The sequence below is a fragment of the Tachysurus fulvidraco genome, chromosome 16 (genome assembly GCF_022655615.1).
Source record: "Tachysurus fulvidraco isolate hzauxx_2018 chromosome 16, HZAU_PFXX_2.0, whole genome shotgun sequence".
Classification (NCBI taxonomy): Eukaryota; Metazoa; Chordata; class Actinopteri; order Siluriformes; family Bagridae; genus Tachysurus; species Tachysurus fulvidraco.
The window spans coordinates 21,314,551-21,332,050 of NC_062533.1; the positions used below are offsets into that span (position 1 = coordinate 21,314,551).

Sequence of the window (17,500 nt, forward strand, 5' to 3'; positions counted from 1 at the left end):
CTGTAAATCTGCTTTGTAACAACGTTTATTTATGAGTAATGAACTGAACTGAACAAACACCTGAGTGTCCTGTGTGGAGAGAAATGGACAAATCCTTCTGATGTAAAGGAAAAATGGTCATGAGCGTGTCACATTATCAATGTGAGATACAGATTGAGGATTAAGAATAATATTAGTATTAAATCTTTGTTAGCAGGTAATATAGCAAGGTTTTAAGTTAAATGCTAGTTTAAGAACTTCAGGAAGAGATGTGGTGTGAATATTGTGGAAGTTCTAGAGGAACATCTAGAGGAAGTTCATTCTAACCCCTTAGTGAGAAAACAGAGAAGAGTCTTTATGCAGGTCGTCTTTGTACCCTGAAAGATGGTGGAATCATTTAAGCAGACATCTCATACAGGAAACTTCACCACATCAACAAATGCACATGTTTTTAAACTGTTTATGTGGAACATCTGCTGTACAAGTGTCCATGTGAATGAACTGTTTCTATAGAAAACTTGACTTTAGCCAGTTGACTATAAATATCTCTACGTTAGTGCCCCAGAGTCTGATGTGGAGGTTTAACACATTTACAGCAGTGTTACTGGCTGCAGCATCTTACACATTCAGTGAGCTTCAGTTCTGAAAGTTTACACCTCCAACACACTTCCTCTTATTGGCTCAAGGCCACACTAATATATCATTCATTTATATCATGTCATCTTAACATAATGTGTTCTTTAAACCATTAAACTTTAAACCATTAAAGAACATCATCTTTAAAGAAAGAATGGTTTAAACTCATGATGGGAACAATACCTGCTATTATAAGGCAGGATTCATTTACATTCAGAAGTTCAGTATTCAGTACAGTGGGTAGTTTTGCTGTGTCACAGTTAATAAATAGGAAACAGCATCTGATAAATTTTATAGTCTATTATCAATATCAAACTATTATAGACAATATCAAATTATTAAAACAATGTACCATGTCTTAATATATATAGCTAACATTCTGAAAACAGGTGATATAAAGATAATATATATCTGTTTCTGTCGGCTGTATATTAGGTGAGTCCATTGAGCTGAACGGCGGCGTCCGGAAACTCTGTCGCTGAGCCACGTCTCCATGAAAATAAAGACACAGCAGTTTCTAATCTCTCGTCGTGTAGTACGTTAGAGTCAGATGTAGTCCAGTTTTATTGTCCAGGGAGCAGAAATTGGCTAGTAGAATGGACGGGAGAGCCGGCCGGCAAGGGTTTGCTTTTAGCCTAGCACGGATACCTGCTTCTGCTTCCTCGCACACTGCTTTCGGCGTCCACTCTCCGGTATCAGGTGACGCCGAGGACTGGAGGCCTGGTCTCTCTGCAGCAAGCCAAGGTCACAAAGCCTATTCAGTACATCATCGTGCAGGTTGGTTGTTGCATGATTTCTGTACTTTATTAGTTCCTGGTGGTTGTATACATGAACACCACCATCTCTGGTGTCCATGTACTGGTTGTAGCTAAAAAACGTAAAAAAAACCCATAAAAAATGTAAATTGCACCATATTGAATCCGAAGTGACCGCTGCATGCTACTGCCGCAACGCCATCTTAATAGATGCGCCACGTGTATGTTTGTGTGACATCGGTCCGCATCTGTTTCGGTGGGGGACGCCGCTCCGCATCCGGTTTCCTGCAGAGGACGTCACCTCACTTCTTATCGGTGGACGATGTCACCAGCCCAGTTATGTTTTTTTCTGTGTCCTGCGACATTGCTCCGCATCTGTTCCAGTGAGGGACGCTGCTCCACTTCTGGTTTCCCATGGGGCACGCCGACTCACTTCCTGCCAACGGATGATGTCACAGCCTGGTGTTGTTTCTGGTTTTTTCTTTCTCTGTGCCCTGTGACATCACCCCGCACGTGTCCGTTAGGGGAAGTCGCTTCACTTTCTGGTTTCCCGTGGAGGACGCTGACTCACTTCCTGTCTGCTGGGGGTGTTGAAGGCCTGTATTTTGCTCCAGGGACTGTAGGTCTGGCCACGGTGTGTCAGGGATTGTGCTTGGTCCTTCTGCTCGGCTGTAGAAGTCACTCAGCCCTGTGGATGTAAGTAAGGCACTACTTAGATGGTGGCATGGCAGTAACACGCAGCGGCCACATGGGATTCAATATGGTGCCATTTACATTTGTAAGGTTTTATTTACAGTCTGTAAATAGTCATACACTTACACGTGTCACTTTTAAAGTAAAATGGGAAATCAGACAAGGTTGCTCATTATCAGATATGTTGTACAGTTTATACATTGAATTGTTTTGACACAGACTATGAACTTTCTAAATGGCTTAATTTTACATGGTTTTAATGTTATACATGATGTATCTTCTTATGCAGAAAAATTATGAAACGAATTCAAAATTCAAAATGAATTTAAGAAAAATAGAAAGCAGACTGAAAAACCGATTGGCTCAAACCAAGCATGCCACTCAGGAAGAGGCTCATAATCAGGTAACCTCAACACAGTACATTTACAGCATTTAGCAGACGCCCTTATCCAGAGCAACTTACATTTTTATCTCAATTTTATACACCTGAGCAATTGAGGGTTAAGGGCCTTGCTCAGGGGCCCAGCAGTGGCAGCCTGGTGGACATAGGAATCGAACTCACAACCTTACGATTGGTAGCCCAACACCTTAACCACTAGGCTACCACATCCCTATTGGATCTCCTAGCTTGCCTGGCCCCCCCTTCTGGCCTAGTTGTGAAAATACTGTCATTACTAGAACCCTTTGTGTGAGACAAATTACAATGTTCCTCAAAGCATCCTACTTCTCCGTAAAGAAAAAGGAGTACAGAGCTTGGTAGACATTAGAAGTAGAATCGCAATGCTTTATTTATAAACACTGAAAAATCGATGAGTTTGTTTTTGATTGTAGCTTATATTTAATGGGCCTAATGACTTAAATATTTCTAACAATTCTGTTTTTATATAAGAGTGCAGATCCCAAGGCCCTGTCTCACTGTATTGGCTCCTAGAAAAGCCTTTAATGGGAGGAGGACAAATGGACACTAAGGACATTTCTCCGGGCCTCACACAAACTACAAACAAAAAGGTTCACTACACTGAGGAGACTAGTGGACACTGCAGGACCAGACATGAGAGCAGTGGCAGAGGAACTTGGACTGCGGTCACAAGAAAACACAGAAGCCTTTTTTTCCATTTTCACCCACTTTACACCTGTGAGCTAATTACAGTTTCAGTATTATGAGTTACCATTGTTCATGTTTGTATTGTATTTTCATGCTGTACACACAAACTTTGAGGAGAAATAATGTTTTCTTCCAGGTTTTTCCCCAGTGTATGAATGAAGCCAACAATTTCAAGTCAAGAAGCTTTTATTGTCATTACAACCATATATAACTGTTACAGTACACAGTGACATGAGACAACGTTTCTCCAGGATCAGGGTGCTACATAAAACAAAGTACATAAGTAGTCATAGCCACATAAAGTGCAACTGTGCAACCTGGTGCAAACAGTGCAGGACAAGACAAACAAGACAGTGCAGGACAAGACAGACAAGACAGTGCAGGACAAGACAGACAAGACAGTGCAGGACAAAAGACAGTGCAGACAAAAGGTTACAAGACAATACACAAAATACAAAAAAAGACAAAACACAAAAGACAGTAAACAAAAAACAGCGCCGACTGACCGGTGTCCATACTGTATGTAAATACTGTAAGTTCAGACAATATTGCATCTGATACTCGAATGAACAGTTTCTTAGCAGCAGGTCCCTGAGATAGTGTATAATATTGTGCAAAAAACAGCAACAACTGAAATATTGTACATTATGAACAAAATGATTGAAATGTTAGACAGTGTGTGCAAAGAGCAAATAAGTAAAAAAGTGTACAAAACAGCATGTAAACAGTCTGATGAATGTAAGCAGCATGTAAACAAGTTGATAGATGTATATTAGAAGTGTGTGTATGTGGTGTAGGTCTGTGCAGTCCATACAGATGATGTGTGTGTGTACTGTATGTTTATTATCATACTAATATGAATTCTATAAAACCTCAAAAAGTCTGTTTGTGCATAAAAAAGTAATCATGCTTTTTCATTCAAGAAAATTCCTTATTACATCTGACTCACAGTTACATTACACTATTTTACACTACATTAACAGGAACAGAGACTGGCTCTACTTGTCCACAAGACTGAGTGTGATGGGTGTTGCTTGGGTAACGATACTCGGATTTCAGATTACATTCACCATCATGTTTACACGACTCTGCTCTGGGATGTGATCAAAAAATGAAGGAAAGATTAATGTACTCACAATAAAATATGTTGATTGTGACAGATTCTGACTTGACTTGGGTGTCATTGTACCAGGGTTTGGATTTGACACCATTCTGTGGCACATGTGTGTATTAAGACACTTACACTTCATTACTGAACCCTATTATTATTCTAATCTAGGCACCAGTGGAAATTGGGCTACTGTTGGTCAAAGAAGTAGAGGAGGGAGGAGAGTGCACAGACAGAGAGAGAATAGGAAAGGTAAGAGTGTAGGACTGAGAATACAGTAGTACCAACATTCAGAGTTCCTACAGTAACAACCCTGCAAAAAAAAAAACAGCATTGCTGGTCCAGTATAAAGTCAAGTCAAGTCAAGTTTTTCTTTATTGTCATCTCTTTCACATGTACAATATATACACAAAAAATAACTGAAAATGTATTTCTCTCAGTTCCAAGGTGCAAAATATTAGCAATGAAATTTAAATAAAGTGCAAAGCATATGTAGATACAGTAGAGAATAAGCAGACCAATGCTGCACAAAGTGACTGGTGCATGTCTCCGTATGTTAGTGGGAGGGGGAGTGGAAGGACCTTGGGGATGTGGGATCTGAAGGGGAGTGTTGGGTTCATAGATCTGTCGAGCCGCTGGCAGAAAAGAGAAGTGGAGGCAAGTTTGAGAGTGAGTTCAGCTTCCTGACAGCCTGATGAATGAAGCTGTCCTTCAATCTGTTTGTCCTGGCCTGGAGACTCCGCAGTCTCCTCCCTGATGGCAGCAGACTGAAGAAGCTGTGAAATGGGTGGGTGGGATCACCTGCAATGCAGAGGGCTTTTCGGGTGAGACGGGTCGCGTAAATGTCCTGGAGGGAGGGGAGAGAGACACCAATAATCATCTCAGCTGCTCTCACTATGCGCTGTAGTGTCTTCCGGCAGGATGCGTTGCAAGCACCATACCACATAGTGATGCAGCTCGATAGTATGCTCTCAATGGTGCCTCTGTAGAAGGTGTGCATGATGGGTGGCGTGGTTCTCGCTCTTCTCAGTTTGCGGAAGAAATAGTGACGCTGCTGTGATTTCTTGGCCAGTGCTGCTGCGTTTTTCAGTCCAGGAGAGATCCTTTGTGATGACCACACCCAAGAACTTGGTGCTATTCACTCTCTCCACAGTGGCACCGTTGATGGTCAGAGGAGCATGCTGAGTGTGCATATGTTTTGCATGCTGGGACCAGCTTGGGATGGTGGTATGCTGGTCCAGCATTAGGTGCTGGTTGCTGGTGTGCTGGCTGACCAGCCTGGGATGCTGGTGTGCTGGCCAACCAGCCTGGGATGCTGGAGTGCTGGCTGAACAGCCTGGGATTCTGGTGTGCTGGTCAACATATGATGTCTTTTGGATGCTAGTATAATGCCAGCAAGACCACAACAAAACCCATTTGTTACATATCACATTTCTTTGTGCATATTCATAGTTAAATAAAGACCAAGACAATTTTCTAGAGAATTGCAATTCACCTTTTAATAAAGAAAAACATTCTGGATATTCCTATCATTTATATGGTTTTCTTATACATATATATATATATATATATATATATATATATATATATATATATATATATATATATATATATATATATATATTGTTTTTCAAACAATGCTGTAATTTATTTGAGCACGAAAGGCTGCATACCGTCTTAATACACCTTGTATAAAACTTTAAAGTCATCTAAAAGTTTGATAGCTATACCATGCCCACAGACACCTGAAACAAAGGGAGTTTTTCCCTCTGAAAACTTGGCCGTAGTATTGGCCATCTCCCCAAAGATGGGTGGAGTTCGCAACCTTTAAATTGTCACAAACACCACCAATCAGACTTTCGGAACAGCTTGGAGATGACTCCATCTTCCTTCAAAGAAGTTCCAGCAAGCTTCACTTCCAAGAAAGACAACTGCTCTGATCTTCAGGAGAACTTGGAAGAACGCCTGACTCCTCAGAGATTTCTCTGCTGCATCCGGTCTCTTGTACAGTAAGCCAATGCAAGTAACCGTTTCCTTTACCAACCAACTTAGATGCGTATTTTAAGTATGAACCTTGTATTGTGTCTTGAGGTGAATTTAAGATTCCAGTGACGATTTTCCAGTTAGGGTGTGATTAATTTTTGAGTCTAAGCTTGCCATTCCTTTCCTTCCTTTCTCTAATTTCTTCTTTCCAGTCTCTTCCTCCCTTTCCACAATTTTAATTTCTTTTGTTTTATTTTATTTTCATCTTCGTCTTCCCAATTTCTTTTGTTTGTTTGTGTAGTTAGTTTTATGTTGTATTTGTCTCATTCATTAAATGCCATATTTTTGTGCCACAAGTGATTGTCTCTGAATATCGCTCACAAACTTAAGGTACCTGCAACATCTGGTCTGAACTACACGCTCTATTAAGTTAATTTCATTTAAATTACGGTATAAAGTAAAAGGGAAGTGAACCTTTCTCGGCCGGGAACACGGACTGTTCGCCAGACGAACAGACCAAATAAGTGTAACGTTAATTCCATTACCATTATTTTCATTTTACATTACCTTTATTTTCAACTTAGGTTAAAATATTTAGAGTCACTATAACACGTTATAGTTACTCATAAATATTTACCTTGCTTCGCGAGCCAAAATTGCTACATATAATGGTGGAGAATGCGGGCATGTTGTTCAAACTTTGCTTTGTGAGCTAACTCAGAGTCAATTTACTTGTGTTGATTTACTGTGCGCTTGTGGTAAGATAGGTCACAACATAGACTCAGCTTCAGTGATCACTATTTGATTTTATTTTATTTCATTTTTTTTCTTTTTATTTATGAGTCACGATTAATCGAAAAAAAAGAGAAGAATTTAACTCTAGTCATAATATTAAGAATCCCTCATAAAGACGAAGAAATCTCTTTACTGCACATTTTAATATTATCAAGATCAGCTGTGGGGACGAAGAAATCTCCCCATAGTTCGATTAAAGATTGATTTGAGCGTGTTCCTCTCATCATCTTTTAAGGCCTTGTATTTGTATCGCTGTTGAAGTCATTGCGTGTTCCAATTTCGTTCAACTAGACGATAACACTCCTTTAGGTTTAACCATCAGAGTAGCTAACTGATGCGTGCCTAATGCAGATCCAATCATAAAGACACTGCTGGCCAGTTGTTGAGTGATATGTAAAAGGAGTCCCAAACCTTGATCAAGTAACGAATAAGAACAGCAAAGAAACCCTGTTCTTTTGTTTATTTATTTATTCACTTGGGGGGCAGCGAAGAAAACCTGACCCACCCACTGTGTGCCATTGAGTGGCACAAACTGTTGAATTTGTGGAAAGGAGAAACCTTTCCTTAGTTGTTAAACTGTGATTTGAGTAGTGTAACTTTTATCAGCTAATTCTTAAGACCTAATCTTACATATCAACAGCGAAGGAACCCTGTTGACTATATACTACTTCTATTTTATTTCAATTCAATTCAATTCAATTCAAGTTTATTTGTATAGCGCTTTTTACAATAGACATTGTCTCAAAGCAGCTTTACAGAACATAAACATAGAGCAGAAGGTAAACATAATTAATGATAAAGGAAATAACGAATAATAAAAGAAATAAGAATTAACAGAATAAAAAATTCTAGATTATTATTAGATGTATATAGTTCACAGTGTGTATGTATTTATTCCCCTATGAGCAAGTCTGAGGTGGCTCAGGCAGCAGTGGCAAGGAAAAACTGCCTTAAATTGGTAAAGGAAGAAACCTTGAGAGGAACCGGACTCAAGGGGGTACCCATCCTCATATGGGTGACACTGGGGGTGTGATTGTAATATACAGTCAAACAAATGTTGTATTGGTGTGAGGTTCAAGGACTTCTGATCTTCTGAGTACCACAGAGTCTAACTGGAGATGTCTCAGGATTCTTAGAGTCGGCCTCGGCTCAGTGGACGTCCAAAGGCTTCGTCCCACAGAGGACGATGGGAGCTGGTACAGTGTCTGGATGCCTCGGGATGGGTACAAAGAGAGAAGCAGTGGAAAGGGATTAACATATCTGCTGTTCATAAAAATGCGCTGGTCTGATGTACTGGTGCATGATATTATGGGATGTATTTCTATTATTAAGTTTTGTCCTCTCAATCTTACACTTTTATAGAGGTAGTGAATAAAGCCTGCTTCCTTAATTTGAACCGGTCAAATTAAGGTCGCATGACACTTATATAACTTCAGCGTGTGTGAACTAAGTCTCTCTCTCTCTCTCTCTCTCTCTCTCTCTCTCTCTCTCTCTGCCACCTGGTTTTTGTGGTTTGCCCCTTCAGTTTTATTTCATTTTTTAATTTTTTCTATCTCCGTTTATTATTGTTTTGTTATTCTTATTTTTAATTTTGTTTTATTGTTTCCCTTTTTATTATTATCAATTTTGGTTGTTTTTGTTTGGTCATGTTTTGTGTTATTACTATTAGTAGTCATTTTTTTTTACTGAATTTCTATTTTGACATTTTGTTATCTGCTTTTATTGTTTTTTTATTATTATCATTATTTGCATCTCTCTCTTTTCTCCCTTCTCATTTATTTTCTTCCCACTTCCCCTCACTTATTTTAAATTAAACTTTAAACAGAGGGTGAAGCTAAATTTAAAATTCAGTTTCAGCTATTTAGCTTCAACTTTATAACTCTTCCCCTTCCAGGCCTCGTCCTGCTCTATCACCTTTGTGTTGTGAGGTGATCTGTCTGTGTTCATTCTATTTAGTTGAGGCGTAAGGTAAAGACCTAACTGGGAAATTATTACAGAAAAACTTAGCAAATTAAAGTAGCCAAATTTTTAGATTACCCATTAGGCAAATTGAGTGGACAGCACGTTCTCGCCTATTAGCGTAGGCCTCCAATATTGTAAGAACTTGCATTGGCCCTTGTCTCAGTCTCATGTCCTGGCCATGAGACACACCGGGATCAGCTAGAGACCTGGTTGAACGCCATGACGGGTACCCTTCTACCCGAAACTGCTGTTGATCTGCAACACCTAAGCCGGGAACAGCTTGATGACAACCTGTGTGCAGTGATGTCCCATAATCCTACACAGGACTATAGCCACAAGGAGCTGGCCAAGATCCTCGGATTACTGACCTACCATTTCATCGCCCGGTAAAATGGATGAAGAAAAAAAATTCTCGCCTGCAACAGGAATCGTTGTCATTCCGGATCCAAGCTGAAGAGGATCAGAGGAATCTGGCACAGGCTCATGACCAGCTAGACCCAGTCCAGGCAGAGACTCTGAGTCAACGAGAAACGGCAGATAAAGAGGACACAGAACTGCAGGAGAAAATAAAAGGTCTTCAACAGGCCCTGACCGATCTCCACGCGGACACAGCACGCAGAGAACAACAGGAAAAGGACACTCAGGAGGAACTCCGACAAGCCAAGGCCCTTTTGATAAGAGCAGAGACTGAACTTAAGGATAGAGTTGCCAAAGCTAAGGCATATGAAAGGCATCTACAAAGTGACCCTGAAAAGGAAATACCCAATGTGGAATTTCCCTTAACCAGTGGACTAATACCCCCAAAACAGGAATCAACATTTCAAAAGGGGGGGTGAGAAATCCCGACTCAAGAACTCCCCAGGGTGGGAGACTTTTCAAGAAACCCCGCTTTCCAGTCACAGTGTGGCCCCTAAGGAATTGGACAAATTGGCTAGAAACATCCCTACTTTTATGCCAGACCCTGCAGGAGGCCATGACATACATGCCTACCTACAAAACATCGACTTTCATTTACAGACTGTAGCTAACGTTACTACACGAGACCAACTCTACCTCCTCAGGACCACCTCCAACCGCGAGGTGCGGAGCTTCCTGGATCGGCAACCAGACAAGATCAAAAAGGATTACCAGAAGCTTCGAGACTTAGCCCGAAAAGCCTATGCCAAGCAAAGGGGGGAGGCAAATAATCGACATCACCCCAGTCGACACGGCCCTCCAAGCATTGTCCAGGCTGCCAATTCCGACCACCACGATTCACCTGCCTTTGACCATCATAATCAACCTACCAGGCGACCTTCATAACTGTTGGATAACGAAGTTCCCCTTCATCAGAAACTTCGGCACCCAAAAGGGGGAATATGTAGCGTCTGGTAGAGGTCATTTTAGATTTCATGTCCCAGGCACTCTAAACTTCGGCATCTAATCTTCAATCAACCGATGAACAACCCAGTTTTACACACACACACAACTGGCAGAATGACTGAAGCCTACACAAAGACCAGATAACCCCATGCGGCTACAAAATGTACAAAAAATGCAATACACAAAAGACAATAAACAGTAACAGAAGCAGTGCCAACCGACCAGTGTGTATACTGTGTGTGTATACTGTGTGTGTATACTGTGTGTATGTGTATACTGTGTGTGTATACTGTGTGTGAATACTATGTGTAAATACTGAATATTCAAACAATATTTCGTGCAGTAACATTAGAATGAAGACAGTTTCTTAGCAGCAGGTCCTTTGGATTATATATATCGAGTTGTGCAAACACAGCTGAAATGTTGGACAGTATGTGCAAAAACAGCAAAAAAGTGTTTAAAACAGTGTGTTTGTTTTGTGAGGGTCTGTGCAGTCCATACAGATGATGTGTGTGTGTGTGTGTGTGTGTGTGTGTGTGTTGTGTTCAGTATAGTACAGTTCAGTTATTGAGAAGTCTGATGGCTTGTGGGAAGAAACTGTTACACAGTCTGGCCGTGAGGGCACGAATACTTTGGTACCTTTTTCCAGATGGCAGGAGGGTGAAGAGTGTGTGTGAGGGGTGAAGAGTGTGTCTGAGGGGTGTGTGCTGCAAATGCTGTTGGCTTTGCGGATTCAGCGTGTGGTGTGTAAGTGTACATGATAGAGGGAAGAGAGACCCCAATGATCTTCTCCGCTGTCCTCACTATCCGCTGCAGGGTTTTGCGATCCGAGATCGTACAGTTCCCAAACTAGACAGTGATGCAGCTGCTCAGGATGATCTCAATGGTCCCTCTGTAGAACATGGTCAGGATGGGGGGAGGGAGATGTGCCTTTCTCAGCCTTCGTAGGAAGTAGAGATGCTGCTGGGCTTTCTTGGTGATGGCGCTGGTGTTGAGTGACCAGGTGAAGTTCTCCGCTAGATGAACACCAAGAAAGTTGGTGCTCTTGACGATCTCTACAGATGATCTGTCGATGTTCAGAGGAGAGTGTTCGCGCTGTGCTCTCCTGAAGTCAACAACCATCTCTTTAGTTTTGTCCACATTCAGAGAAAGTTTGTTGGCTCTACACCAGACAGTTAGTTGTTGCACCTCCTCTCTGTATGCTGACTCATCGTTCTTGCTGATGAGACCCACCACGGTCGTGTCATCTGCAAAATTTAATGATATGGTTTGATTTGTGCATTGCTGCACAGTCGTGAGTCAACAGAGTGAACAGCAGTGGACTGAGCATGCAGCCTTGAGGAGCTCCAGTGTTCAGTGTGGTGGTACTGGAGATGATGTTCCCGATCTGGACTGACTGAGGTCTCCCAGTCAGGAAGTCCAGGATCCAGTTGCAGAGGGAGGTGTTTAGTCCCAGCAGCTCAGCTTCCCAATCAGGTGCTGAGGGATGATTGTATTGAATGCTGAATTAAAGTCTATGAACAGCGTTCGTACATAAGTGTCTTTATTGTCCAGATTGGTGAGGGGTAAGTGGAGGGCTGTGGCAATGGCATCGTCTGTGGAGCGGTTTGGACGATACGCGAACTGTAGGGGGTCAAGTGAGGGTGGTAGCTGGGTCTTGATGTGCCTCATGACGAGCTTCCCGAAGCACTTCATAACTATGGGTGTGAGTGCACTGGAACGATAGTCATTGAGGCAGAACACTGTAGACCGCTTTGGGATAGGAATGATGGACAGGGAAATGTTGAAGATGTCCGTAAAGACATCCGCTAGCTGTTCTGTACATTCTCTGAGCACCCTGCCAGGAATGTTGTCTGGTCCAGCAGCCTTCCGTGGGTTAACTCTGCATAGAGATCTCCTCACGTCGGCCGTGGATAGACAGAGTACCTGGTCGTCGGGACGAGGGATGGTCTTCCTTGGAGTTAAGTTGTTCTGTACCTCGAACCGAACGTAGAACTCGTTCAACGCGTCTGGGAGGGAGGCGTCGCTATCACAAGCAGGTGAAGCTGTCTTGTAGTTTGTGATCGCCTGTATGCCCTGCCACATGCGCCGGGTGTCTCTGCTTTCCTGGAAGTGGCTGTGGAGTGTCTGGGCGTGTGCACGCTTTGCCTCTCTGATGGCTCGGGATAGTTTGGCCCTTGCTGTTCTTAGGGCTGCCCTATCCCCTGTTCTGGGCTCCGCACGGTACGCGCCAGGAATGTTTGTGTAAACAAGATCCAGCGTGTTTTCACCTCTTGTAGCAAAGTCCACATGCTGATGGAATTTAGGGAGCACTGACTTAAGATTTGCATGGTTGAAATCTCCGGTGATGATAAACAGTCCGTCGGGGTGAACATTCTGTAGGTCGCTAATAGCTCCGTATAGCTCACTTAGCGCCTCTTTAGCATTAGTGCTAGGAGGAATGTAAACTCCGACAATGTAAACAGTAGTAAATTCCCGTGGTAAATAAAATGGTCTGCATCTAACAGTCACAAACTCCACTGACGATGAGCAGTAAGAGAGAACAGAGTTCTTGCACCATTCCATGTTGATATAAACACACACACCACCGCGAGTCAGAAATGCGGGTCCCTGACGCTGGGACAATATGGCACCAATCCCTGTATTGGAGGTGTCCACCTCCACTGTGAATGGTCGGCTTGGGTCAGGATGGTGGAGAATCGGAGCTGAGGTGAAACTGGCGTTGGAATGCAGTGCATGCTTCCGGTGACCAGGTGAGGAGGGTTGGTGCTTTCTTGGTCATGGAGGTGAGGGGCACAGCGATGGTGCTGAATCCGCGGATGAACCGGCGGTAGAAGTTGGCGAATCCTAGAAATCGCTGTAGCTCCTTGATGGTTAGCGGTTGAGGCCACTGCAGTACCGCCTGCACCTTTGAGTCATCCATGGCGACCCCTTCAGCTCAATTGACGTAGCCCAGGAAGGCAGTTGAGGTCTGATGAAATTCACATTTGCCGGCCTTGGCATACAAGCGATGCTGGATCAGTCGCTGCCCTCATGTGTTGAATGTGCTCCCTCAGGTTCTCAGAATAAATGAGGATGTCGTCGAAATAGACAATCACCCAGCGGTCGAGAATGTCGTGAAATACATCATTGACGAAGGACTAGAAAACCGACGGACTGTTAGAAAGGCCGAATGGCATGACCAAGTATTCGTAGTGGCCTGATTGGGTGGAGAAGGCTGTCTTCCACTCGTCCCCCTCTCTGATGCGGATGAGATTATAAGCACAGCGGAGGTCTAGTTTGGTGAAGTGCCGTGCGCGATGGAGTTGTTCCAGAGCTGACGAGTGGCAGGGGGTACCGGAACTTTACCGTGACATCATTTAGTGCTCGGTAGTTGATGCACGGTCGGAGCCCTCCATCTTTCTTTTTAACAAGGAAGAAGCCAGAAGATGCTCCTCCTCGATGTACTCCTTCATGGCTGCTGACTCTGACTGCTATTTCCACCTTCTCAACTAAAGTTGCTGGGTTAGGATTAGGGCTGCTGGAGCTGCTCCTTCTGTGGAGGCAGAAGGCCTGAAGAGCTGGAGCTGCCCCAGGAGATAATAGACTGCGGCATTAAAACCTCAGTATTTATTAAATCTTTATTTTATATTTTTATGACATATTTATTGTTTTTTTATTTTCCAAATGTTTTATGTCTCTTGCTGCCTTCTTGTACAGTTTACCGTTACAGTTTTTGCCCATTGCTTGCACACTAAATCTGAATGCTTAGACCAAAGCCTCAATACGTAAATTTCTTGTAGCATATGCTTAAACACAGTGTAACCATAGCTGAAACACATTGTCAACTTTTCACTTTGTTTGCAATTCTGTAGCACACTTATTGCGAAACACTACACATGTTTTCTTACATTAGACACATTTTTCAAAAAAGAAATCACCTGTTATCATTGGGAAAACACTTTGTTCAAAATGCAAAACTCATCTGGCAATTATAGGCACTTACATACACACCTGAAAACACTTGTACAGAAAACAGAACACCAATCGGTCTGAGCCTTAGCACTACAAATAGGCCTCAGGTAAGACATTCTGAGAACTTTGCAAGCATGGAGGCAATGCGAGTAAGAGTAAGAGGAGGACAAAGAGAGAGGAGTTGGATGTGGACGTGGACGTGGAAGAGGACAAAGACGAGGACCAGTGCGGAGACGTGTATCGGATGACATCAGGGCTACTCTGGTGGACCATGTCATAAATCATGGCTTATCCATGAGGGAGGCTGTTCAAAGAGTCCACCCTAACCTCAGTCGCTACACAGTAGCATCGATAATAAGAACATTCCGACTGGAGAACAGGTATATCTTCAAATTTCTGCTCCAGACTGTACCTACTGTATGTCACATGATTCTGTATCATATTACAGTATTACTGTAAAGTACTATTCAAAAATGAGTAGTGCTGTGAAGTATATGTAAAGGAGTATCATTGTGATGTTACAGTACTGTGTACAGTTTGAAAGTACAGTATTAGAAAAAGAACATAACCAATGACATCTTGTGGTGGCATTTTTTACAGAACGGTTGGGCTACCTCCTCGAGGTGGAAGGGAACGTCTCTTTACTCAAGTACAAGAGCTTGCCATCGTTCAAATGGTGCAAGAAAATAACGCAATCCGACTTCGTGAGTTGCAACAGCGCATAATTGCATATAGAATGGTATTCAACAATATCAACGCTGTCAGCATTTCTACAATAAGTCGCATCCTACAGAAACATAACTTCAGAATGAAGCAGATGTACCGGGTGCCATTTGAGAGGAACAGTGTCAGGGTCAAGGATCTGCGCCATGATTATGTGCAGGTATGTGTCACTTTACTTTACATGCTATATATTGTGATGTGGGAATGAGGGTTTATGCTGCCACCTGCTCTGTCTGTATCTTGTACTTTTTGTCTATACTAACCCAACCCAGCCCCTACTTGTGTAAAAATGTAGACATTGTAGTTACTGTATGTGTTTTCAGTAACACTATTCAATATTTTCTGTTACAGACAGTTTTGGTTTTTTGATGCCACCGAACAGCCACATGAGTTCATCTATGTGGATGAGGCAGGCTTTAATCTGGCCAAAACCAGGCGTCGAGGCCGTAACATGGAAAAAGGGCTGTTGTAAATGTCCCTGGGCAACGTGGGGGAAATATCACCTTGTGTGCTGCAATTAGTGTCCAAGGAGTCCTGCATCATCATGCCACTCTAGGTCCCTACAATACAGGACAGATCATTGTATTTCTAGATGCACTACATGCAGTTGTACAGGACAAACCACAGCAGCCCAGGTTTGTTGTCATCTGGGATAATGTTAGTTTCCACCGGGCTGCTCTGGTCCAAGATTGGTTTACCAACCATAACAATTTTACACCTTTATACCTGCCCCCTTACAGCCCCTTTCTAAATGCAATCGAGGAATTATTTTCAGCATGGCGGTGGAAAGTCTATGATCGGCAACCACACGCCCGCATGCCTCTTCTGCAAGCAATGGAAGAGGCATGTGGAGACATTGAGGTGGGATCCATCCAAGGGTGGATTAGGCACACAAGACGATATTTTCCCCGATGCCTAGCCCGCGAGGACATCACCTGTGATGTCGACGAGATCTTGTGGCCGGATCCAAACAGAAGGCGGGATCCAAAAGACCCCCCCCAGGCCCCTACCACACATATACACATGCACACACAAAACAAGTGTGTTTTTTTTCCCACAATAGCAGTGTGTCCAGTATTTGTTTTGTTTTTTACTTTTGTTTTGTTGCTAATTGTCATGACTTTTTATTCTATTTTTCTTTATTTTATTACAGTTTTTTTCAATCGCTAACAAGCGCTTATCTATACTTAAGATATTTTTTCTAAACTCTTAACACAGACTTACACCTACAAAACACAATTGGCAAATTGATCATTTTCCTCTCAAAAACACATTTTCTTAAATATATACTAACTCTCCATTTCAACTCTCCACACACTAACTTTACCGAAACACTGGAAATCCGACTCAAAATTAAATTATTCTGTCAAAGAATAACACTTGTTTTCACTTCACCAGGTATATGCAGTCAATCAAAGTACACCAGGTTTCAAAATACTGGCTATTGTTGACATTAGAAAAAACTGCATAGACTTTTATGTTTCAGGTAACAAGCAATACACCTTTTACCCAAAATGTCTTAGCTGGGAACTGTATGTCCACATGTTCAGTAATGTTCACATTCAAACGCATTCCAGTAAAAAGCAAATCAGTTATTTTTTTCTTTACTGTTTACTAAAGGAGGTTCAGTAGAAACACAATATAATAAATCAGAAAAAGTTTTACAGTATTGCTTACAGTGAACAAAATATCATATATAAGAACATTCTGAAAAACAAAAAACAAAACAAAAAACAAAACAGCAAAAAGCCCAGATAAGAAGAGGGGAAATAAAAATAGCACAAAATTAATGTATCTAATCCCTGCGATCTTCAGGGTTTGGCCACATGTTTTCGTCAACATCACATCTGATATCATCCAAGGCGATGCACCTGGGATAAAACCGCTTGGTATGTCGGATCCACCCTTGGCAATCTTGAACTGTGATGTCCCTGCAGCCAGCATCCATGGCTTCAAAGAGGGACATCTGGTCATGTGGCTGATGGTCATAAACCTTCCACCTCCATGCAGAAAAAAATGCAATACTTACCTGTTGGTTTGTTGAAAGATGCGAGTAATGGAGGCAACCTTTGGCCGCCGCAAATTGGGTTGCACTCTTTCATCAGCCTCTCTTAGTGAGAGACCGTGGTTGATTACATGGTCAATGATAGTGGCACGAATTTCATCTCTGACTACTGTTCTTGCAGCCCTTGGAATGCCACCACGCATTCTTACACCTCTACCTTGCCCTCTCCTTGGGCCTGCTCCTTTTCCTGCACCTGGACCTCCTACTGCACCTCTTACTGCACCTCTCACTGCACCTGGACCTCTTACTGCACCTCTCACAGCACCTGGACCTCCTACTGCACCTCTTACTGCACCTCTCACTGCACCTGGACCTCTTACTGCACCTCTCACAGCACCTGGACCTCCTACTGCACCTCTTACTGCACCTCTCACTGCACC

The 17,500-nt window shown here is 42.6% G+C and overlaps 2 protein-coding genes across 6 annotated transcripts in view; both read right to left on the minus strand.

The window, feature by feature from the left end:
- The window catches only part of LOC113647555 (NACHT, LRR and PYD domains-containing protein 3-like), a 291,375-nt gene that overhangs the window by 181,229 nt on the left and 92,646 nt on the right, over window positions 1-17,500 (minus strand). The window lies entirely within an intron of this gene.
- The window catches only part of LOC113646932, a 28,621-nt gene that overhangs the window by 5,303 nt on the left and 5,818 nt on the right, over window positions 1-17,500 (minus strand). The window contains exon 1 of one of the 5 annotated variants that reach the window (XM_047801750.1): window positions 1-21. This exon is cut by the window's left edge and continues 1,012 nt beyond it. The exons of the other annotated variants lie outside the window; for them this stretch is intronic. The gene's annotated coding sequence lies outside the window, so the exon portion shown is untranslated. Of the gene's footprint in view, window positions 22-17,500 lie in introns of those variants that run through there. 5 annotated transcript variants of the gene reach the window in all.